A 23607-nucleotide genomic window follows, 5' to 3' on the forward strand; every position below is an offset into this window, starting at 1 on the left:
GGTCTACAGAGGGAGTTCCAGGACAGCCGGGGCTATACAGAGAAGCCCTGTCTCGAAAAACCAAAAAAGAAAAAAAAAAAAGAAAAAAAGACTCTAATGATTAATCAAAGGCTTTATATGTTTGGTAATGCTCAATAACAATACGCCCATACAATTAGAGTTGTTTCCCAATTAGCTAACCTAAATATAAGTTGTTACCCGAGACTGTTCTCCATACCTGCGTGGTATGGAGAACATCCTTCTACATCTCAGCCCTCTCTAGCTCCTCCTCTTCCTTTTCCTCTCCTTACTTTTCACACCTTAGCTCCTCCTATATATCTGGTCAGTTTCAGGGACTTCCTGATGCCTTTAACTCATTTACTTCCTGAATTGTACATGCTTTCTTGATGGGTATGTTTCTCCCCCCTTTAGAGCATTCTGTTTAACTAGCTTCCCTCTAAGATAGTGGTGTTATCTTGGAGGAATTTTTTTTTGGGGGGGGGGGCGGTTTTCAAGATAGGGTTTCTCTGTGTATCCCTGGCTGTCCTGGAACTCACTCTGTAGACCAGGCTGGCCTCGAACTCAGAAATCCGCCTGCCTCTGCCTCCCAAGTGCTGGGATTAAAGGTGTGCGCCACCACCGCCCGGCTCCCTTTCTTTTTTAAAAAAGATATTTATTTTCATGTTGTGTATACATGTGTTTTACCTGCATACATGTCCATACACCATGTACATGCCTAGTCCCTGACAAAGGTCAGAAGATGTTGTAGTAATTATTTAAAAGGAGGCCACCAGACAAGCTGACTATCTAAGCTGCAGCGTCTCTGCCTAGACCAGTTACCATGTTCCGAGGCCACGAGGCCACATATGTGCAGCAGCTGGAAATGGCCAGCCAGAGACACCAGCCCTGTCACCCACAAGATGCCAGCATGGGAGATGGCTCTGCCAATCTTCCCCGCTGTCTCCACAAGGCTGAGCAGTGCCAGGACCATCCCACCAACCACACGGGCTCAGTACAGATGAGACTCTAATGCTTAGATTATCCAAAGGCTTATATATTTAGTAATGATCAATAACAAGATGCCCTTACAATCAGAGGTGTAACCCAATACCCAACCTAGATATACCAACTACCTTTGACTGCTACAGACAAGCAAACATCAGCCTCCATGTCCTCTCTCGTTCTCTCAAGGACAGCTACAAAAAGATAGTCAGGGCCCAGGTGATTAAGAACCTGGCAGAGGAGAAAGACATCTTCTCTGAGTCATGGCAGCTGGACAAAACAGCCTTGGCGAGATTATTCACCTGAGAGTTATATATATATATATTTTATGTCTTATTTTTAAAACGTGAGTGAATAGCAGTGAGACAAGTCATGTGACTCCAGTTTAGAAACTCTGAGCCAATGAAACTGCTTGCAGGCAGGTCGGGTAGGTTGTCTGCTGTAAAAAGTTACAGGCTGTCCTGAGTCAGAGAGTCAAAAAATAGGCCTCCCTTTTGGTACAGATACAAATTTATAGTAAAAGGTAAATTAGTTACTCTCTGCTTAGGGTAGCCACCCATAAAGACCTTTGTACAGGTGATCAAAGCAATAGGTAGGCCACGATCCTTCGGGCACCCAGACCAAGTGCCCAATATAGTCACCTAGATACATCTAGTAGAGGAACACCCTTCCCCTCAATAAAAGCATTTCTTCCCCAAGACCCTGGTAGGTTCTGGCTGTCAGGAGCACTCTTCAGGACTAAAGAGCAAAAGAAGATAAAAGAATGGGCTGGAGAGATGGGGTTAAGAGCACTGACTGTTCTTCCAGAGGTCCTGAGTTCAAATCCCAGCAACCACCTGGTGGCTCACAACCATCTGTAATGGGATTTGATGCTCTCTTCTGGTGTATCTGAAGACAGGGATGGTGGTACATTCACTAAATAAATAAATTTTTTTTGTTTTTGTTTTTTTCGAGACAGGGTTTCTCTGTGTAGCCCTGGCTGTCCTGGAACTCACTCTGTAGACCAGGCTGGCCTGGAACTCAGAAATCCACCTGCCTCTGCCTCCCAAGTGCTGGGATTAAAGGCGTGTGTCACCACTGCCCGGCAAATAAATAAATCTTAAAAAAAAAAAAAAAAAAGATACTGGAAAAAAGAATGTTCCCTCAGACATGGGGACACCATCAATTGATCAGGCCGTGGTCAACAGTGGGTTACTTCTGACCAGATCTGACTGAGGCCTTCATGTGGCAGAAGGTAAGGGGCACCTGAAAGCCCACACCAGATTCCATTGGCAGGTTTTGAGAGAGCTACAAGAGACCCCACTAATTTTGAGAAATGACTTTTCAGGATACTAAGAGGCTGTTCCTGGTGCTGTTAACCATCTGACCTTCGTTGAAGTAGATGGAGTAACTGCCTGACTTCACCAGCACCTGTGCCTGATGCCAACTGGAGAGCAGCCAGACACCTGAGAAACTTCCTCAAGCTCAAGATCACCTGCTGTTCTACAAGGCCAAAGAGCAGCAGGCCTTGACTCCTGAGATATCCCCACCCTAGGACCCACATAGTAGGGGAAATTCTGCCAATTTCTTCAAGTTGTCCTCTGACTCCTATATGAATGCCATGGTATTTGTGTCCCACTCCCAGCTCCAACTCCATGTTGTAGACTTCTGGAAGCCTCATGGTCTGCAGGGGAGAATGAAACACAAGTTAGCACCACCTGTGCAAGCACAGAGTCTAAACTATTAGAGTTTGATCTCAGGGTTTATTTTTCTTTCTTTCTTCTTATTATTTTTTACATGTTTAAACATAGTAAAACTTTGGGGAGAGGTTTCCAAGGGACAATTATCACAACAAAGCTTTAGGCATAGTTACATAGAATCTCCCTAGTAAGCACCTGGGACCTTAACAATAGGAATGAGTTTTATTGACTGATAAACAGAGCTCAGGAAAGCCTAAGGAGGAAGGATTTGTAATGAGCATAAAAATAGAGTCAATTGATGGAGAATGCAAAAAAACATGAGACCTCTTTCATAAGGATGAGTTCTAGTCACTGAGAGACAAAGTTTAGAATTAGGGCCTAAATAATACCTGGGATTTTGGAGAATCCAGGAAGGCTGTTTCCTGCAAAAAGATCTCCAGGTTGTCAGACAACATTCTCTCCAGGCTTCAGGGTGACAGGGTCAGTCGTTTCCCTCCTTTGGAAAAAAATAGGTTCATGTAGGACGTTTGATTTCTCCTTTGGTTTTTCGAGACAGGGTTTCTCTGTATAGCCTTGGCTGTCCTGGAACTCACTCTGTAGACCAGGCTGGCCTCGAACTCAGAAATCCACCTGCCTCTGCCTCCCAAGTGCTAGGATTAAAGGTGTGCGCCACCACCGCCCGGCTCTCCAATGCTTTCTTTAAGCTGTGCCTCCTACACTCCGACTGTTCTTCCTGACAAACACACACATAAATAAATGTAACTCAAAGAAAGCTATGTATATAAATATTTATAATAGCTTTATTCATAGCAACCCAAAACTATGAACTCAAAGGATTTTCAGCAGGTAAATAGCAAAATAACAAGCTGTAGCTTACCCACATCATAACGATTAACAATAAAAAGAATGAACTATACACAAAATTTGGGTGAATCTTAAGAACATATGCTTAGTGTAAGAAAGATAATTAACAGTCTCATCCTGCATGGTTCTGCTTTTATAACATCCTTTTTATTTAATATTTTAAAAATTTTGTGTATTTATTTTGTGTGTAAGAATGTTTTACCTGCATGTTTGTGTGCCTGGTGCTCTGAGTTCAGAAGAGGACATTGGATCCCCCTGGAACTGGAGTTATAGATAGTTGTGAGCCACTGTGTGGAAGCTGGGAACTGAATGCAGGTCCTCTGCAGAAGCAGTGAGTGCTGTAAACCACCCAGCCAGCTCTCCAGCCTCTTGGTCAGTGTTTTCTCTCAGCAATAGAAACCTAACTAGGACAGTGAGTTTGGAACAAATAACTGAATGGACAATGTAATCTACCATATACTATGATTTCAAATAACAGTTCTGCATATCTTAAGGACTCTAGCAAACCAAGTGTAATATGTCAGTGGGAGGGCTAAGTAAACTTGAGATCCCCACACTCAAGTAATAATGAGGCACAGTGGTGTTTGCCAAAACCCCAGCACTGGTCTTTGTTATGGTTTCATTGCTGTGAAGACACATCATGAGCAAGGCCAACATTTAACTGGAGCTGGCTTACAGTTTCATTGGTTCAGTCAATTATCATGATGGAAAGCATGGCAGTCTGCAGTCAGACATGGTGCTGGAAGAGCTGAGAGTTCTACATCTTGATCAGAAGGCAGCCAGGAGGAGACTGTCATCTACAGGCAACCAGGAAGAGGCTCTCTTTCCCACTGGGTGGAACTTGAGCACTAGGAGATCTCAAAACCCGTCTACACAATGACACATTTCCTCTAGCACGGCCACATCTATTCCAACAAGGACACACTTCCTAATAGTTCTTCCCATGGGCCAACCATATTCGAACACCACCACAGGTGGGCAGGTAGAAACTGATAGATTCTGGGGTCCCTTGGCACAGCTAGTCTAGATCAAAGAGGACGTTCCAGGTTTGGTGAAAGACTCATGAAAGATACTTCACATCAACCTCTGCCCTTTATATTCTCCCCCTGCCCCCCCCCTCATACACACACACACAGAGGCTGTACTCACATGCACACACACAAACACAAGCACAAATATACTAAGTAACAGATATGTACTAGTGGAAGAAATCTCAGAAACACAATGCTGAATGAAAAAAAGAAGTCACAGGGCAGGGATGTGGCTCAGTGGGCTGAGGGCTTGCTGAGCATGGTCTAAGTTCCCAGGTCAATCCCCAGCACTGCATAAAACAGGATGTGGTGGTACACACATGTAATTCCAGTACTTGAGAAATAGGGGGTGAGGGTATATCAGACATTCGGAGTCATTCTTGAGCAGCCTGGGCTACATAAGCCTTGTCTCAAAAGGAAAAAAAAAGAAAAAAAAAAATAAGTTGTTAGGTATCATAAAACTATTCACTTGCTGGGCAGTGGTGGCGCACGCCTTTAATCCCAGCACTTGGGAGGCAGAGGCAGGTGGATTTCTGAGTTCGAGGCCAGCCTGGTCTACAGAGTGAGTTCCAGGACAGCCAGGGCTACACAGAGAAACCCTGTCTCGAAAAGCCAAACAAACAAAAATTTGGGGTTTTTTTTGTTTGTTTTTTGTTTTGTTGTTTGTTTGGTTTTTTTTTCCAGCCTATTCATTTGTTAAAAGGTCAAAAACAAAAAACAAAACAAAACAAAAAAACAGGTCAAAAAGAATCATATAGAATTTGTAAGAGAGTATAAAGTTCAGGGTGAACACTAGAAGAACATGGTTATAGAGGGACCCATGGAAGGTTTCTTAGAAAAACAAAAGCTGGTTTGTGTGGTAGCAAGCAAGCATAGAGGCCAAAACACTGCTGAAGGTTGAGTCAACACTAACGTGAAAACAACTAGTGCAGCCAACCCGTTAAATAAATGTTGGTGTAAACAAGAGCAGATTCCATGATCACCAAGCACCAGGATCACCCTTATCATTCACAAAGTAGATAGCTTTTTCAACAAGCCTGAAGTGAGAATGTGCAGAGGTTTGAATGAGAACGGCCCCCATAGCTCATATTTGAATACGTGGTCCCTAGTTGGTGGGACTGTTTGGAAAGAATTAGGAGGTGTGGCCTTGTGGAGGAGGTGTCATTGGGAGTGAGCTTTGAGGTTTCAAAAGTGCACACCATTTCCAGCTAGGTCTCTCTGTCTGATGAGTGTGTCAGCTACTGCTGTAACATCATGCCTGCCTGCGGCCATGCTCCCTGCAGGATGGTCTGTAATTATAAGCCCTAACCAAACATTTTCATTTATACATTTTCTTGGTCACAGTGTCTTAGCACAGCAACAGAAAAGTAACTAAGGTGAGGTGGGAGGGAGATTAGAGATGCCTGGCCGTGGCTGCCCCAACCGCAGGAGCAAGAATGGAGCTGCTGGCTGGGAGCCTTCCTCAAATCCAGGGAGATTTAGGAGTTTCTTTTCATTGGCTGCTCTAAACAGTGGCTCCTTGGAGATAAGATCTCCAAGACAGCTCAGCCACTGCCTGGAATTCCCATTAATCAAAGTCTGGGTACAACTACAGACTAGTCAGCTCCCAGGGGAACTCACAGGTCTTGCAGGATGGCTTTTTGTGTGTGTGTGTGTGTGTGTGTTTTTTTTGTTTGTTTGTTTTTTTGTTTTTCCTTGTCTGATTTGCTTTCACAGAGCTGCTCCTTTTTTTTTTCATCCAGCCCCTTCTACTCTTTCATTTCTTTCCTTTTTCTTTTTAAAATTTTAATGACCCAACCAATGAATTTCACTAAGGTTGTTACAAAAGCCTGGCCCCTTCATAAGGGGCTACAACACTGAAGAACCCCCCCCAACCCCCAATCAACTGTTAACTACATATTAATCCTTAGGGAGGGGAGAGGATTTCTCACTGTGGATAAAAGAGAAATAATCACTTTGAAATGTCACGTGTACATGCTTTATGTCGGGAGCTCTGGAGTTTAGTCGAGACCTGTTTGCAGAGAAACCTGGAGCTCTTAGTGGGCAGGGACAGGACAGGCACCTCTCCTAACAGTTTCAGGCTGGGAGTGACAGGGACTGAAAACAAATTTCACCCAGAAGGGTTTTTCACACTCTGCTAAATAAAACAGCTGCTGAGATCCGGAGGGGAACGGGAAACATTCCCAAACAGTTTTAGAGGATCAAGTGCCTAACTCTCTTCTGGGTGGGCAGGGAGTAGGTTTTGGAGTGCCTCCTGTCTGATGCTTTCAGGAGGCAAAAGGAAACAGATACTCTAAGGAAAAGGAGAGGCTGTGTTGCTCTTTCCTTGAAAACCAGCCCCCCATAGAGGTTATGAAAAAAATTCGTTTCACCATAAACTTATCACCAGCTCCAGGTAAGATTGAAGCTTCATGTTCACAGTTCCACCTAGTAACCCCTCCACCTCTGTGAGCAAAAGGTTCTGTCATTCATTCGTCATATCATCCATTCATGTGTGTGTGTGTTCGAGCGCGTGCGTGCATGTGCGCATTTATGCGTGTTCACTTTCTTGCTTGCATGTATATGTATATTGGTGCTGGGGATTTGAATTTGAGTCTTTGTGCTTTAGCAGCAAGTACTTGACCGACTGAGCTCCCAGCCTGCCCCATGAAGATTTTTCTTGAATAGAATGACGTTCATATAAGGCTGGGAGTGGCATGGATCATCTGAGCCTGGTCATTGAGGCTGCTATGAATTTGAAATAAACACATTCTTTGAAGTAACCTTTGGCTTCCCATTCTCCTAATTCTCTCAGTAAGTTTCTTCTCTCCCCTCCCCTCCCCTCCCCTCCCCTCCCCTTCTCTCCCCTCCCCTCCCCTCCCCTCCCCTCCCCTCCCCTCCCCTCCCCTCCCCTCCCCTCCCCTCCCCTCCCCTCCCCTCCCCTCCCCTCCCCTCCCCTCCCCTCCCCTCCCCTCCCCTCCCCTCCCCTCCCCTCTTCTCTTCTCTTTTTCTCTTCTTTTTGAGGCGGGCTCACATTTGGCCAGATATTGAAGACATTTATTGGAGTGTAACCTCCTAGTTTATGCTGCCCAGGGAGCTCTTCTAGGTACTGAAAAAGTAGCTGTGGCAGAGAGAGACAAAACCAGTCAGGACAACAGTATGTAAGGTGTGCTAGGAACCCACGGGTGAGGACTGATGCCCCTGCTGGTCCGGGCCGCAGCGGGAGAGAGGATTCCCGAGCCTCTGCAGCAGCTGCCTCGGTTTCCATCGGCTCCAACCAGTCGGCTTGCAGGTGGCCACCGGTGGAGGGCTGGAGGGTTTTCCCGCTCAGTCCATCCCTTCGACGCGCCTGGTGCCTGATGCCGCTGAGGAAACAGCCCTCAGAGCGGGTCCTCCTGCGGCCCGAGAGGCGTGAGACCCCAGCTGGCGCCATCCCGCACTGTGGTTTGGTGCCGTTTGGGAGGGCCGTGGTGCACTGACCAGCGGCCGCTGAGGGGCGCTGTAGTCCTGAGGACGGCCGGATGGGCGTGGCCTATGGGGCGGGGCGGGGCGGGGCGGGGCGGGGCGGCGGAGCCCTAAGGCATCCAGACCACGCGCGGTCGAGCGTGGGGCGAGCGGCTGCGGGCAGAGAGCGCAGCGGCCCGCGAGCTCCGTGCGGAGCGGCCGGCCGGCGCGGGAGCGAAAGGTACTGGGTAGTCCCCGGCTCCTACGAGTGCTGGTAATCCTCAGGGAGCGCTCATAGGGACCCTGGGAGGGGACTCCGCTGGCAGGGCCCGCGCTCCCTCTAGCTCTGGACGCTCTCGACGTGTCGCGCGTGTGGGGAAGTTCTTGCCTTGCAAACTCTTCCGCAGCCCGGGGCAAGGGCGGTTTCCACGGTCGTGCGGAGCGCTGCTGGTCCCGCGGGGCCTCAGGGCCTTCCTTGTGCGCCGTCTTTCAAGCTCAGGCTTCTCTCATTTGCCTAGGCATTGAAGTGTGGTGCTTCCTGTGGATTTGGGGAGTTGGAGAGAAGGGGATTATTATTGCTGATCCAAAAGGAGTTGCACTTTGTAAAGCTGGCCAAGAATGTTTTCTTCGAAGTACACTGAGAGGATTCACGTGGTGGTCGTGTGTGTGTGTGTGTGTGTGTGTGTGTGTGTGTGTTTACCACTTTGATGGCATGAGACTGAGTTGTGAAACAACCAGTTAGGTGTGTGACTGGAAAACCCACATCTTTAAGTCTTAATATTTAGAACTGTGAACTGAAAGCGTCATACATAACCTCGAAGTTGGCATCATGGCATCCCATGCCAGGCATCCTTCCTGTGAGGCTCTTGGCTGGTGGTAATCATGTGTATTAAGTTGATACAGATTAAATGTAATGGAAAGAACTTGGGTAAAGACCAATCACACCCAAGTGCAAGGTTGACTCACGTGTTCTGATTGATACTGAGTAACGGATTCTCATCTTTAAAATGCTTTTGTGCTAATAGTTGGCATAATTAACTTCCTTTGTTACCCCTACTGTGTGTTAGCATATGGTGAGTGAGTTTTGTTTTATACTAAGAATACAGTGGCCAGAGGATGACTCATTTGGCAAAGACTCTTGCTAGCAGACAATTTGAATTTCCTTGTCGGAAGGTGGGACAAGGTAGACTTGACTCTCACAAGTTGTGTCCTCTGGCCTCTTTCTTCATGGGCACAACATCACATTCATCACATCCACACACACAACATAAATAAATAGATATCTAAAAATGAACTAGGAATTCATATTACAAATGGGAGGAATTTCTGCCCTCGAAACTTGGGGGAAGGAGCAGGCAGAGAAAAAAATGAAGGAAAATTGAAGACCAGAAAACAGTTGTACAGTGTTGAGAAGTCTAACCAAAGTTGATTTTTAAAAAGAATTGAAACCATCACAATAAAAATGCTAGGCTTAGGGGACTGGAGAGATGGCTCTGCAGTTAAGAGCATTGGCTTCTCTTCTAGGGGACCCAGGGCCAATTCTCAGCACCCATGTGGTAGCTCACAACTTCACAACTGTCTGCAATTCCAGTTCCAGTGGACCCAACACCCTCTCAGACATACATGCAAAACACCAATGCACATCAATAGAATAAACAAAAATTAAAAATGCTAGGCCTGGTGATACATACCTGTAATTCCAGCCCTCTGGAGGCTGAGGCAGGGTCATTAGTTTGAGGTTAACATGGGATACACAGCAAAATTCTGTCCTCAAAACGAAACACCCAACCTCGTTTGGCAACTCCTTGTTTGACTTTGGTAGGACCAAATGTTAACCTTAGCCCATCTGTGTTTCCAAAGCCTGTCTTCCATATGAAAGCCAATAGCTCGTGCTATAACCCAGCTTAGCAACATGGCACACTTCTAATTCCCAAAGTCCTCTGTTCCACCCAGAGAAGATTCTGGTGCCTTCTGTGAAATCTTGCTCTGAAACGTGGAATACAAGAATAACTAGTAGGCACAAGTACCCCATCACCCAGCTGAGGAGCCCACCAGTTACCATCCCCCTCTCCCCCAACTCCCATCAAATCACTGTTCTGGACCGTTGTCTTAATTTACCATTTATTCTAATTTCCACAACAATTTATAGTATTCTCAAGTTAAAAGCAGGATATCAAGAGTAAAACGGAAAACCAGAAAACCGCGGAAAGTTTACCATCTAAGCGGGAGACCTGTGGTGAACTCAGGGCGTGTTCAGTCTGTGTGGAGAACTTGTGTCTTCAGCTCACTTAGAGGCTTTAATTTAAAAAGCTTGCTTGAGTCCTGAGGAATTTGGAAAACAGTAATTTGTGTTCTTGTGTCTCGGGGAAAAGTTTCTAAAAGAAATACAGCTCTCAAGTGAGCATTGTTAGAGCTTTGAAGATTGAAACTGAGTGGTCTTTCAAAACGCCTCTGCCCCACAACTCTCTTTCTTTACTGTGTCACTATTATTTCTTCAGAATAAATACAGTTCTCTTCAGTGAGGTTTTTCTTTTCCATGAGAAAGGGTCTCTGTGTGCAGCCAACATACAGAGATCCTCCTGCCTCTGCCAGACAGTTCCTTCAGTGACCTGAAGTCTCTGTTGAAGGAGAGGCCCTGGGGTTTTTATTGTGTAAGGAAGTTTGTCATGGTGTTTTTTGGTTGAAGTAGGTAGGTGAAAACAACTGGGTATTTAGATAACTCTTGAAAAAATGATGCATGTAAAAGTTACATTTAATTAAAAATATTTTTGAGATTTTTATTTCAAATAAAATAAAATTTTTGGGGGAGTGTTTTTGCCTTTGTGTAAATCTGTGTACCACTTGTGTGCGGTGCCCATGGAGATCAGAAGAGGAGACTGCAGTCAGATAGTTGTGAGCAGATGGCCGCTCTTCCTTTGAAAGAGCAGAGAATGTTCTATAGCCCCGGAGCCATCTTTCCAGCCCTGTATTTATTTACGCAAAGGCAGGGTGTTGCTGTGTAACTATGCTGGCCTCGGATGCACGGCAGTCCTCCCTCCTCTCTGCCCCTAAGTGTCTGGATGACAGATGGTGGCATCAGCATGCCTGTTATGTTTAGGTAGCCAGTCACTAGCAGGATGCCTGTGCCTGTCCTGTGTCTCCTCAGGACACTGCCCCTCTCATTTCCTGTCCACGGCAATTTTTCCATAGCACTTTATCAAAGCCAGCTCTGGAAATCCAGCTTTGCGAAGCTATGCTATTGTAGATAGCCATGCTATTATAGGTACAGATTCAGAGTCCCATGTCGTGTTTCCCATTCTCCAACCCCCACCCTGATTTCTCTTTGTAATCTGGCTGTCCTAGAACTTGATTGGTAAACCAGGCTGGCCTCAAACTCATAGAGATCCGACTGCCTCTGCCGGGATTAAAGTTTGGGATTCAGTGCTTAAGCTGGGGTCAACCCTGGGGGATGACATGTTGAGTACACTGTGTTGGACTCAGCTTGTCAAATGTGCTGCATAGATCACTCTTGTGAATTACAGCTGCAGAATACCCAGCCAAGGGTACAGAATAATACCCCAGCCTGGAAGTGATGTGCAGACTCTCTGATTTTGCTTAGGAGGCAGCACATCTGGAGTAGTCAGATTTACAGGGACAGAAACTTGGTTTTGGTTTCTAGCAGGCAGGGAGAACAAGCTGAGAAGGTATGAACTCTGTGAATCCAATGGTATGTTAGAAGTTGTTTCTTTTTAATTTTGAAATTATAATATGATTATACCACTCTTCCCCTAGTAGTATTTTAAAATAAAATTTAATAAGAGTAAACATTTCAGTTGATGATACCAGACTGTACCAGGGCACTGAGTTCAGGGACAATGTAGGGTGGCCAGAGAAACTGGGATGACATCATCTGCCTCTCTCACCCCATCCTTAAGCCTAGGCAGGGAAGAGATGTAAAACATAGTTGTGTTGAAAGACAAGTGTCAGTGTTATTTACTAGCAGTCTCCAGTATAAAGATGAAAGTCCCCACCCTCTGTGCTGGGGACTGAATCTAGGGCCTCCATAAGCTAGGCAAGTGCTTGGCCGCTGAGCTGGAGGGCTAGCCTCTGAAATTAAGTAATTTGTGGTGATGACGGATACTTTGGCTGCCTTTGGTTTATTCTTTGTTTCAAAGTATTTGTACAGTGCATCCTGCTTTGTTCAGTATGCTGTGGTTAGGGGAGCATTTTATTTGCATATTGTTAGATAGAATGTGAAACACCAACTAGAATTTACCTAAACAGTGTTCCTGAGGCTGAGAGGCGACTTCTTCCTTTTTTTTTCTTTTCTTTCTTTTTTACTTATCTAAAATGGTAAAATTGTAACTTGCAGGGTTTTCTCACATATATGATTCTTCTCTATTCACTTTCACTGTAGAAGCCTTTTAAATAAATTGTACGTAAACACTTCCACCCAGGCACGCATGCTGTGCATTGTAACAATCAGTTCTGGAACTCAGTGGCTTCATCCAGGGGAATATTTATCCAGTAAAGTTGGTGGTTTACACAAAAGCAAGTTGGTTATTTCAGGCTGGGTAGCTCCCCTGGTCAATTCTTCTTCAGATCAGTCAAGGGTCAAGGTGCTTCCTTCTTTGTGATGGCACTGTCTTGAATTCGTGGCCTGAAAGTTCAAAGCAGATGGGAGTGTGGAGGCTTACTACACTTGGTCAGAGCCAGCTACATCACTCTCCCTGAATTCAAGGAGTATCAGCCTGGGCAGCTAGGCTGATGGATGAGTGTTTTGTAAATACAGGCTAGACTTCACTTTGGAGGCTGAAGCAGGAGGATTGAGAGGATTGGCCATGGATAAGACCCTATCTCAAAAACAAACCAGCAAATACCAAATACTGAATAAGCCAGTCTTTTTACTGGTTAATTAAGTGTAACTGCTTTCAGATTTTCACAGTGTGGGTGTGGATGACATCTTCATATAGGACATAATCGTATCATAATTGCTCTTTGAGCAAATAAAATGGTATTACACCACCTCAGTTCAAGTGCTTATTAGTGACCGAAGAGTATTGGCTTTATTCAGTCATCTGACCATAGAGAATCGTACATCTAAGAAAGGAGGAGAGAGGAGGGAGATTAGCCCAGGACAAGAGTCTGCATGTCTCAGTGGCTTCTTAAATGTTATCATCACAGTTTAAACTGCTTCAGACTGCTGGCAGGCAGGTAGTGTGAGACATGTTTCACCTCAGAACAAAAAGGCTTTAGCATGGGATGTGTCACGTACTCACGAAATATATGTGTCATCAGTTTTACTTATTTGCTTTTTACAGGAAACTAAAGGTATATAGTTTGGTCCTTCTTAATCGAATGCAGTAAGTTTGCTCCAGGAAGCCCCACTTAGCTCTGTCTAGTATCTGATAGTTAAACGTGGAACATGTGAAAGATCCTTGTACCCAGTCAGCCAAAGAGAAGTCTTAATGATGTTCACAAAGCACAGCATTGCTTAATTTACCCATTAGTACTTGGGGCCCTGCTGTTCTACCAAAGAAATAATTAAAAAATTGAAATCCGTTGTGAGGTGGAATATTCCCTAACCAATGGGCTTGCAACCCTTAACATCCAGAGTGGCTGGCTGCTTAGACAGGCACTGTACCAACGGAGCCACGTCCATGTATAGATGCGTGGGGAGAAGAGTTCTATTTCATGGTGCCCATATGTGTGTAGGGGCAGAAAAAGTAATTTTACACCTGCCTCTCTGAGCTCTCAGCTAGGAATTCTGTGACAAAGGACATAAGAAAAAAACTGAATCTTAACTGCATGCTGCTGCTGCTTCTCCTCCTCTTCCTCCTCCTCCTCCTCCTCCTTGTTCTCCTCCTCCTTCTCCTCCTCTTCTTCCTCCTCTTCCTTCTCCTCCTCTTCATCCTCTTCTTCCTCCTCTTCCTCCGTCTCCTCCTCCTTCTCCTCCTCCTCCTCCTGAGACAGAGTGTCTCTCTGTAGCTCTGGCTTTCCTGGAACTCACTTCGTAGACCGGAGAGCTCAGACATAGAGATAGATTCACCTGCCTCTGCCTCCCAAGCCCTGGGATTACAGCCCTAGATTACACCTGGCCAGCGTGCACATTTTATAGATATGCGGGAGGAAACTTGGGGTGGCAGAGAATGGTGACTTAAGTTCGTTTTCAGAGAGGGGGAGACACAAAGGGAAAGGATTTTAATATTTAGGCTCATAATTTGGTGGAGGGCTAAAGGCTTAGCACCGCTTTTCGACATAGATTCCTCTTGAGACTTATAAGAAACTAAAATGAAATGCTTTTCCCAGTAAAGAGGGCTGGAAGCACACGGTAAATTATGTTCTGGTTTTCCACAAGTCTGGGAGGACAGGGAGCTTTTCTTGCTTGACTTAATGGATTAATGATATGCTAGATCTGGGGCTGGGTGCTGTTGGGAGCTGGTAAGCCCCTGGGTGGGGATGGAGGCGGCACACTGGATCAGAGGTTCAGCAATGATAGTTGTTGAACCAATCTAGCTCCTCCCTGCTTGTTTTATTTTTTTAAATTTGTTTATTGGCCTAAACATAGTTGTTATAGCAGTCTGGATTGGCTTCTTGCTTCCAGCACCACTGTCATCTTACCCACTTGATGGCATAGCTTGGAACCTTTGGGCAGTACCCAGTGACATCATTTGTGGCATTCTGAGCACAACAGCGGGGTTTACCCTGTAAGTTAAATCACTCACCGCCTGAGCTCACCTGTACAGACACCTGCTGCTTCCCTCAATCAATGGGAAAATTGGTCCTGAGGCTTCAGAGAATGTTGGAGCTTCAGAGAATGTCTCTTGATGCTCAAAGTGAGCAAGTTCATGAAAAATTAGTACTATGGGCTAGGGTATCCAGATCTTTTGAAAATCAGGCCCGACGGTTCACACTCAGCACTGGAAGGAGGGGTCTGAGCATCTGAAGTTTATGATCATCCTCAGCCACACAAGCGTTAGAGAGAAACCGTCTCAAGAAATTAAAGATAAAAGTCAGAATCAAAGGGAAAGTTGAAGAGTTGGAGTGTAAGAACGTAAGTGGGTGCTTCACAAGTAGAGGATGCTTGTTTATTCATTTGCTGTGCTTTTGTCTTACTTGAGACAGGGTTTCTCTGTGGAGCCCTGGCTGTCCTGGAACTCACTCTGTAGACCAAGCTGGCCTTGAACTCAGAGATCTGCCTGTCTCTGCTTCCAAGTGCTGGGATCAAAGGCATGTGCCACCACTGACACTGGTGATGCTGTTAGTCCCTGGGTTATGAGCTGCCTGATGAGTGGCTTGTTCATAGGGCCTTCTGCTTCCTTCTGGGTGCTGATCAAAAACTGGAAGGACTGTAAGATCAGTAATGGACAATGGGAACCCTCCTTGTGTCTGTTGGGTTTTTATACAATGTGCCAATAAAAACGTGGGACCCAAGAAACACGCTGTGCAGGGTAGTTTCTATGCCACCTTGACACAAGCTAGGGGCATCTGGGAAGGAATCTTAATTGAAAAAAAATTTTTTTTCCATAGAATTGGCTTGTAGCAATGTCTGTAGGGCATTTTCCTGACTGATTCCGGAGACTCAAGTCATTGTGGGCACTGTCACCCCTAGTCTGGTGGTCCAGGGTTGTGTATGGGTTGTCTTCCCCAGGTTGCTTTGGTTGTGATGTTTCATCCCAGCAATAGAAACCTTAAAACACACACCCAAACAAAAAAATACACACAAAGAGAGAATAACTCAGAGAAAGAGTCAAAGGACCACACAACTCAATACTTCACATGATTGCTGATGTACAAAAGCTGTTTCAGAGTTGGAGCCGGGCTGGGGATACGGCTCAGTGGAGGAGTGTCTGCTGAGCAGGAGAACATCCCCTGCCCTACAGAGAACCACAGCGGGGGCGCTGCTGAGTGGCAGCATTTTGCATCTTACCCAACCCTGATAAAAGCTGATGTTTTATACACTGAAATACCATAAACAGTGACATCCAGTAAAGGCCTGAGAGCTAGTTAACTTCCTGTTAGGAGACAGAGAGGGGAATTGATTTCACAATGCTTGTTCAGAGGAACCTAAAGGAGCCTGTAGATTATCAAAGGCTTGTCTTTCTTATTGTTTTTTTAAAGTCGTGAGCTGCTTTTGCCCCACAATATTTGATATATGATAAGAATTACTAGAATTTAAATTCCTGTCATTGTTGGGTAGATAGGAATACCTTTGCAATTTCGTTCTGGAATGTTCTCTAATAGCTAGCTATTGTCTATTGTTATTCAAATGGTAATTGTAGGTCCTTTCTCTTCTTCACAGTTAGAGTTGCTCTCTTAAATACTGGAATTTCTTTACTCTCCCTGACTGTGCCCTGAAGAAGCCATTTGGAACAAAGCATAGTATCTTTAAAAAGAATATTTATATATTCACTTTTTTGACACAACAGAACCTGTTGTCTAGATCTTCTGTGTGACTCAGTCTTTTTTAAATCCTAAATTGACAAAGTTTATTCTTCCTTTGGTGAAGAATATTGTACTAACAATTTACTGGCTGTCTTAAAAGTGACCATGTTTTTGTGTGTCTGAAAATAAAACATAAAATCATGCCCAGTTTTGCTGCAGACCTCTGTGTTCCTTGCTACCACGTCCTCCTACCCAGCCTTTGGAATTACGTTAAGACGGGGCATTTTCTCTAAGAGTAACGGAATAGATCCAAGGCAGCATTTAGTGTATGTTCTGGATCTCCCAGCCAGCTGGATTGGGTGGAAGTCAGCATCCCAGTTTCAGAGCGTATTTCTGATTAGTGTTGATGGAGGTGTGTTCAGACTGCTCCCCAAATCTAAGCAAACAAAAGCCACATTGTACCTGATGGGCTTTATATTTAAAAAACAACCCCAGAGGTTGTGAGAGGAGAATGTTGTGCTGTAGTTCTGATCCAGGAAGAGAGCCCAAGTATTGATTATAAGCTGCTCTGAGATCATCATTGTACAGAGCTGCCAGACTCTATTAATTAGGGCAGAGTGGATTGCTGTGCTCGCGTAGGGAGGCAGACTGCTCTCTGCAAGGCCCAGTTCCTCCACTGAAAAGCAAGTAGACTTTTTTTTTTTTTTTTTTTTTTTTTTTTTTTTTTTTTTTTTTTTTTTTTTTGGAGGCATTTGCTCTTGGCCTGTTTCCTCCCCCTCCTTGTAATTAGCACAAGGAAAAGTGGTCTCCTTGTAGTTAGCATTAGTAATGTATCTGAGAACCCAGGTCTCCACATTCAGACCTGACTGAGTTGCCTTTCTTGAAAACAGACAATAATGATGCCCTTTACAGGAATCTGTTTCATGAAAACCTGGCTAACTTTAAAGAGAGGAGAGGAGAGCAGAGCAGAGCTGGCCACCAGCAGGGCATGGGTCTGATTTCACGTCTGAGGGCAGCCTTTGTGCCCTCTGCCAACTACTGCCCCTCTGATCACTGGGCCTGATGGTAGAGACTGAGCCTCATTGACTGCTCCCTTGCTCCCCTGGATCTGAGTCACAGTGACATTGTTCTTGCTCAACAAACTACTCTGGTCTGCAAACAGCTCACCCTCTCCCTCCCCGGGGAGCTGCAGGCTGTCCTCACCCAGACCCTGACCCTCACCCCAGCCCACCACACTTTATATAGTGTGGACTCCCAGGGAACTGCATTAACACTCATGGGGGGAGGGGCAGAGCTGCTCTTGCTCTCAGGTTGGAGCTTTAAAAATCTATTTACTGTGTGGAAATGAAGAAGCAGAAAGACTCAGTACACAGCCATTTAAAATGTTACCAACATTAAGGACCGACTTGTTTAACTTTTTAAGAAAAGAGTGGTTTAAACAGAATTTTACTTTTTTCTCAGCAGGGCACTCGACACAGCAGCATCCTTGATATTCCCCAGTGAGTCTTCACAGTCCGCCTGAAGTTTGCATCAGGCCTCCAACATTTCCATCCGTGTGTGTTCAGGGTTGGGAAGTAGCTCCCACAATCCCTCTAATGGGAAGCTTGTGTTGTCCTCCCTCTCCCTCTTTCTCTCCCTCCTTTCCTCCCTCCCTCCTTCCCTCCTTCCCTCCCTCCTTCTTTTATACCCCTTCCACTCCTCTCGGGCCTCTCCCTTACCCTTCCTTCCCTCTCTTCCTCCCTTCTTTCTGTCTTCCCTTTCATCTCCCTTCCTTACCTCTCCTGTCATTACTCTTCCCTCTGCCTCCTTGTCTCTTTCTTGTTTTGAGGCAGGGTTTCACAGTAGAAATCAAGCTGGCCTCAAACTTGTGACAATCGTTTTGCTAATGCTTCTTGAGTGCTGGGATCACAGGGTACACAACAGCACCCAGCTTGCTATAATTTCTTTTTCTTTTTTTCTTTCCACTGGGTGTATGCATGTGCATATGGAGGCCCAATGTTGATGTCGGAATCCTCCTTGTTCATCTTCCAATCTATTCATTGAAACAAGGTCTTCAATCAAACTCTGAGCTTGGTGATAAGGCTTAGTCTTCCAGAGTCCCCCAACCCATAAGTTCTAGGGATCTGAACTGGGTCCTCAAAGTTGTGTAGCAAGCACTTTCTTTCCTCACTGAGCCATCTCCCTAGTCCTTGTAATTTCTTCAGTTAAAATATATCAGAGCTGGAGTGACAAACACATGTGCACAGTTAAATAAAATACATCTAAAAGCTCTCAATTGCTTTCCTCATTTATGCTGATAAATTCTCTTTGTTTATCTGTTCCGAGTGAACATGTAGGATCTTCCAGCATTTATGCTAGCCTCATTTTCATAGCCAGGTCTTTCTTTTTCCTCCTCTGCCTCCTCTTCTTCCTCTTCCTCCTCTTCCTTCTCCTCCTCCTTCTAAAAACTGTATGTATTTATATTTGTTTGCATTATGTGTTGGGTGTGATCTGGTATGCCATAACAAGCAGGTAGGTGTCAGAGGACAGTTCTCTCCAACCATGTGGGTCCTGCGGAATCAAACTCGAAGTTGGCAACAGTGCTTCTAGCCAGAGCAATCCCAGCAGCCCTCAGCATCTCCCTGTATAACTATATAAACCTTATTCACTTTTCACATTAAAGTTGCACTTTCTTCCTCTTTGCTACTTGTTCAGTTACACAAACATGGCCACCATGTGAGCTGGAGGACGATTAAGAGTGACCAGTTACAGTGAGCTTTGAAAGGAGGCTTGTAATTGACCACTGATCACAGTGTGAGTGTATTGATTAAGGAGTGACCTGTGGCCTGAAGAGCTTTCTCAAGAATAAGACAAGGAGTGAGCTCTGATCCATTGTACCATTGCTGGGGATTCAAGTCAGGGCCTCACGCATGCTAAGCAAGTCCTCTATCACTGGTACATATATATCAGCTTTGCCTGCATGATTCTAGCCTCTAGTTATCATTTCCTTATGTGTTTTATAATCCTACTAAGTGTGCATTGTTTAGTATTATTAAATGTTTTTGTTATATTTTCTATGTATTTTATTATTTTTAATCCACGAGCTTACTGTTTGTCCAGATGATATTTACTTATTTATTTATTTAACTTGACACAAGCCAGGATAACCTGGGAACAGGAAGCATCATTTGAGAAAATGCTTCCATTATGTTGGCCCATAGGCAAGTCTATGTGGTATTTTCTTGATTAGTGTCCATTGTGGGAAGATCTAGCTCACCATTGGTGGTCCTGGGTTCTGTAAGAAAACAGTCTGAGCAAGCCCTGATGAGCAAGCTAAGTAAGCAGCACCCCTCTGTGGCCTCTGCAGCAGCAGCTGCCCCTAGGTTTCAGCTCTGTCTTGCCTTCATGATAAATAGTAAGCTGAAATAAGCCATTTTCTCCCTAAGTTGCTTTTGGTCATGGTGTTTATCACAGACTATAAGCCTAATTAAGACATTGTCCATATTAATTTGCTGGTCACAGAGCAGGAGGCTGAACTAGCAGGGACTTCCTTTCTCACAGTGCAGGTACAGATCTGAGCTTGAGGTGTCAGCAGGACTGGTTTCCTCTGGGACCTCTCCTTCCCTGGAAGATGGCTATCCTCTCATCTACACTGGCATGGCCTTCCCTGCATACCTTGTGTCTGTGCTCCCCAATGTCACCAGTCAGAGTGGAAGAGGCTCTCCTTCAAGGCCTCATTTTAACTTCATTAGCACTTTATAAGCTTGTCTCCAATGGACGGTCACACTCTGCAGTACTGGGGTCAGAGTTTGTACATGTATTTTGAGGGGACAGTTTACCTTGAAACACTCCCCATTTTCTCACACCCATTTCCTTCCTTCCTTCCTTTCTTCTTTCTTTCTTTCTTTCTTTCTTTCCTTCCTTCCTTCCTTCCTTCCTTCCCTCCTTCCCTCCTTCACTCCCTCCCTCCTTCCTTCCTTTCTTTCTCTCCACCCTTCCCCTTCCTAAGTTCCCCAGGCTGTGCCTAAGTAGTGCTGGTTTAGAGCATTAAGACGCATTATGTAAGCTTTATGCTAAATCACCTTGCATCTGTGGCAAAGCTGGTGCTCATAATTTGGGATGGAAACATTTGCTTGGCACTCGTCATTATGCCCAGGGCCTGGCTGAATGCGCAACAGGCCCTCGGCCACTGAGCCTTCAATCTGTGCAGTTATTTAGCCAGTTTAATCAGTCACTCAACTCAGTGACTTTTGCTAAGATGTTCTTCTTCTTGAACACTTAGAAAGATTCTTTGATGTTTGTTTGTTTGTTCAGGTTTTTCAAGACACAGTTTCTCTGTGGAATCCTACTCTGTAGACCAGGTGGGTCTACAACTCACAGATCCACCTGGCTCTGCCTCCCAAGTGCTGGGATTAAAGGTGGGTGCCACCACTGCCTGGCTTGGAATGCTATTTTAAAAACAATATTGGAATTGTATGTACATAAATACTTTATATTCTATTAGCTAATTCCTTAAAGTTGATTACCAGAAATTAAATTATTAGGTAAAAGGAATGAATATTTTAAATATTTATATGTTAACTTGATATTTAATCAAATTGAAAGCTTTATGACTTTTTCAAAAACAAATAGAAACCATTGTTTAGTTCAGGTAATAATATTAATTAAGATAGGGCAAGCAAACAAAAAGCAACTTTGACTTTAGTTTGCACCTGGCTTTCCTTGAAAACAGTCTTTTATTAGGTTGTGTGTGTGTGTGTGTGTGTGTTTGGGGGAAAGGAAGTGGATGCGTGTACTGGGGATGAACCCAGGACATTATTTATGCCAAGGAAGGACTTCTCAACTGAACCGCTTTTCTCTCCTTTTTTGTTCACTTTTGGAAGCAAATATATTTGTGTTTGGGTACTAGAAATAAAAGTCAGCCTGTCCAATTTATCAGTTAAGTATAAAACCACAACCCTTCGATAACAGACCTGTGCTTTAATATGATGTGAGATAACAGAATAAATACTCTTATGAACTGTACCCCGGAGGGTTAAGTCTCGAGTTCAAAAGCTGCCATTGTTCCCCAGTAAGATAGCCTCTTCGTTGGTGGTGACATTGTATCTAGTAGTGTGCGCACCTCCTTCCACTGGCAGGGACTTCACTTCCTTTTGACCTGATTAAGTGTCCCATGTTAGAATAACAGGCGGCTGGAACTTGCTCTACAGATCAGTGGTGTTTTTTCTGTAAGCTAAAACACCTCTTTCGTCCCTTGCAACTTGATCATACATGCCTCCTTACAGAAATCTGAACCGTGCTCGAGTGTTATCTACAAGCACTTACATCTGTCTGGCTTTTGTTGGGAAGCCAGAGCAGAAATGTCACATGATACACAGGAAGAGATCCTGTGATCTTGTGTATTCATTTGTAACCTGCCATGGTTTGCCAAGAGTCTTTTGTGTGTTAATAACACCTTTTCTAGAACTTACCTTGCTTCCATCTAAACTACTTTGTAATTTTCATGGGGGGGGTTATTCTCAATTTTGAGTTCAGTTTTATTCTGTCTGTATAGATTTCAGAGGGCTTGCTGGCAGGACACACCTTGACTTTAGGGGCAGAGAAGGAATGAAGGAATTGTGGGGACTGAGAAGGTAGCCAGGGAATGCTGCCAAGCAGTGTGAGATTTCAACAGTGTATTTATGGGTGTGTCAAGGAGGAAGTAGAAAATTTTCAAAGAGTCAGAGTGAAATCTAAAAAAGACAGCCTGCTAAGACAAAAAGGATCATCTTCCCAGCGATCTTTGAAATCTCAGGCCCACATGGATCTTTAAGAATGTGTGTTGCAGAGGCTGGAGAGATGGCTTAGTGGTTAAGAGCACTGGCTGCTCTTCCAGAGGACCTGGGTTCAATTCTCAGGACCCACATGGGAAATCATAGCTTCAGTTCTAGGGGATCTGACATCTTCATACATTCATACACATGAAATAAAATAATAAAAACAGAATGTGTGTTGCTGCCCAGTGAATAGGCATACCTTTCTTCTCACCTTTGTGTGGGGGTGGGGTGGGATGGGGGTGGGAGGAGGGTCTGTTTGCTCTGAGACAGGCTCTCTCTGTGTATCCCTGGCTGCCCTAATGGAACTCACTCCAAGACTAAGCTGACCTGGAACTCAGAGATCTTCCTGCCTCTGCCTCCTGAGTGCTGGGATTAAAGGTCACCACACCTGACCAGTCTCTGCACTCTTAATCCCAGCACTCGGGAGGCAGAGGCAGGTGGATCTCTGTGAGTTCCAGGCTAGCCTAGTCTACAGAGTGAGAACAAAAAAAACTAAAGGAGGAAAAAAGAAAGAGGAGGAGGAGGAAGAAGGAAGGAAAGGAAGTCCAAAGACTTTGGAAGATGGTGTCAGTATGAGGCTCAGGCTGCCTTTGAACCGTATATCCTCAGCTGCCCTCAAACTCTGGTCCCTCGCGCCCTCACCTACCAAGTGCTGATATTACAGGTGTGTGCCAGCATACCCACCTTTATATATTTCTAATCCTTACGCTTCTTTTGCTTCTATCTATGTGTAGATTGTCTGAAGATATTTTTCTTTTGAAGTTTTTATATGCTTGCAAATTATGAATTTGTAAGAGTTTTTTTTTTTTTTTTTTCATAGAAGAGTCTTAATTGACTTTTAAATGACTCTTTACAATGAGTGGAATTTTAACACTTGTTGAATTAAGGTCGGTCAAGTAAACTCTATCCATGTAGTCTCTAATAGAAAAACTGTAGTTTAGTTAGTATTTATCAAGTTACAAGAGGTATTATTTATAAGTACAACAAAAACAACTTCTTGAATGTGGTATTAGTGAGACAATTCGATTGTGGCGTTGGCCTTATTTGCAGAATATAATCTCCCTCACCGTGAATCATGAATTTCATTTGATAGATTGCCTGTTGTCTTAACCTGTCTCTCAACTGGATATCATCTCTGTATTTAGACTCTAACTGTGGGGAGCCGACAGAAGGTGGCTATCATCCTTGCAGCCATCTTGAGCCATATACCCTAACAAGAGACTTGATTACATCAGCCTACAACAGCTGAGCACACTCTGATAACATCTTGTTTTAGATACCCAGGATCTTCCCTTGGGTGTGTGAGACTTAAAGGTGTGATTTAGAGCCTTAGACTTAAGGGCGTGACTTAGAGATCAGATCTAGAGACAAGGCCCAAGGGTATGACTTAAAGGCGTGACTTAGAGGCGTGGCTTAGAAGTGAGACATATAAAAGGCAAGAAGCAGACAGAAGAGTACAACTTAGAGTAC

General features: G+C 44.6%; 1 protein-coding gene across 4 annotated transcripts in view; it reads left to right on the top strand.

Annotated features, from left to right (window-relative positions):
* The first annotated feature begins 8081 nt into the window (after positions 1 to 8081).
* The window catches only part of Ankrd6 (ankyrin repeat domain 6), a 136759-nt gene continuing 121233 nt past the window's right edge, over positions 8082 to 23607 (top strand). For 2 of the 4 annotated variants that reach the window (XM_076924028.1, XM_076924027.1), the window contains exon 1: positions 8096 to 8219. The gene's annotated coding sequence lies outside the window, so the exon portion shown is untranslated. Of the gene's footprint in view, positions 8253 to 23607 lie in introns of all 4 variants that reach the window. The other 2 variants (XM_076924023.1, XM_076924024.1) reach the window with 2 other exon arrangements.

The sequence above is a fragment of the Arvicanthis niloticus genome, chromosome 25 (genome assembly GCF_011762505.2).
Source record: "Arvicanthis niloticus isolate mArvNil1 chromosome 25, mArvNil1.pat.X, whole genome shotgun sequence".
Classification (NCBI taxonomy): Eukaryota; Metazoa; Chordata; class Mammalia; order Rodentia; family Muridae; genus Arvicanthis; species Arvicanthis niloticus.